Genomic DNA, 2,002 nt, shown 5'->3' with positions numbered 1-2,002 from the left:
ACTAACGCGGTTACCCAAAAATCCTCCAAGGGGACCCTTTTCAAGGGGGCCCTGGGGCCATGCCGCCTTTTCAGAGACACCTTTAGAGTGGGGTGGTGGTTCCGCTGGGTCCTAAAAGGACCCGCTCCCATGCAACAGAAAAATCAATGATTTTGGGTATTATATAAGAGGGGACCCGGTGGGACTTTGCCCAAGGATACAGATTTCTTTTTAATGGAAAATCAACGTAAAAAATTATTGTAGGAAAGAATCAGTTGCTTTTGAAGTTTCCTTTAACAAAAAGTGTTACTCTATAAAACAAAAGATGATCCCTCAGCAGTAACCCTGGAAAAAAAGGGGAAATCCCAGAATGTCCTAACCTTTTCTATTATCTTTTTCCCTCCCACAACCCCTAGATACCATAATGTGTTCATGTAGACAAAGCAAAGGAGAGAAAAAGTAAAGATAAGGTAACCCCAGAAAGAGGACTCTGTTAGAGACTCTACCTAAGTTATTAGCTAGGGATTCTTATTATACAGTTTATAGAGATATAAAAAGATGTGTCAAAAATAGAACATACCTTGTCATCTCCTCCTTCTGCCCCTCTGACCATATCTGGTGCCACGTGTTCAATAGTGCCACAGAACAAACACAACAAATCGAGGAGGTATGACAGGCGACAGTTTCTGGTGGGAGGCAGGAAATTTTGTAGGTCATATTTTATGAACTATGATATAAAAAGGCTAGGAAAACATAGCTAAATTCTATTGTGATTACTGTTTATTGTAGCACCTAAAAAGAAATATATGAAATACCGACCATATTTTATTTTTATTTATATATGTATATATCATAATTAAGTAGTTTTAATATATTTATTAGCATCGACCTATGACACCAGGAGGTCACAGTTTGATTACAGTCAGGGCACATCTAAATATCCTCTCTTTTTTTTGGCCTTCCTTCTTTTTTTTTTCTTCGCAAAATCTTTATTGCTGAGAGCATTACAGATGCCCCTCTTTGCCTTCAGAGCCCCCATCCGCCCAGATCCCACCCCATTCCAGGCCTTCACAACCCCATTGTCTGTGTCCTTAGGTAATGCATACTTGCATGTAAGATTTTTCCTTATTACTTAGACAGGCTCTTTCCAGCCTTCATTTTGCAAATACAAAGAAAGTGGGGAGGAAAACATTGAGCTCTTTAGAGCAGCGGTTTTGTTTATTAGATTTCTTGTTCATTTATTTTGATTTTTAAATTCAGTTGCTGATACAGATGTATTTATTGCCATTTTGTTGTTCACATTTTTTATCTTTTTTCTTCGTCTTCTTTCTTCTCCCTCTTCCTCTTCCTCTTCCTCTTCTTCTTCTTCTTCTTCAAGAATACTCTTCAACATTTCATATAATAGTGGCTTGGTAGGGATGAACTCCTTTAGCTTTTTCTTGTCTGTGAAGCTCTTTATCTGACGTTCAATTCTAAATGATAGCTTTGCTGGGTAATGTTGGTTATAGGTTCTTGTTATTCATCACTTTCATTATTTTTTGCCAATCTCCTCTGCCCTGCAAAGTTTCTGTTGAGAAATCAGCTGACAGTCATATGAGTGCTCCTTTGTAGGTAACTAATTGCTTTTCTCTTGCTGCTTTTAAAATCCTCTGTTTTTCTTTAAACCTTCACATTTTAATTATGATGTGGACCTCTTTGGATTCATCTTGTTTGGGACTTACTGTGCTTCCTGAACTTGTAAGACTATTTCTTTCACCCTATGCGGAAGTTTTCTATCATTATTTATTCAAATAGGTTTTCAAGATCTTGCTGTCTCTCTTCTCCTTCTAGCACCCCCATAATGGGAATGTTGGTATACTGGGAAGTTGTCCCAGAGGCTCCTTACATTATCTTCATGCCTTTTTATTCTTTTCTTTTTTGTTCTTCTTAGTAGGTGTCTTTTGCTTCCTCATATTCCAAATAATTTATTTGATTCTCAGATCCTCTACTCTACTGTTGAATTCCTGTAAATTATTCTTTATTT

Source organism: Myotis lucifugus, unplaced genomic scaffold (assembly GCF_000147115.1).
Source record: "Myotis lucifugus unplaced genomic scaffold, Myoluc2.0 scaffold_453, whole genome shotgun sequence".
In the NCBI taxonomy this organism is placed as follows: domain Eukaryota; kingdom Metazoa; phylum Chordata; class Mammalia; order Chiroptera; family Vespertilionidae; genus Myotis; species Myotis lucifugus.
Note: the sequence above shows the minus strand (reverse complement) of the source record.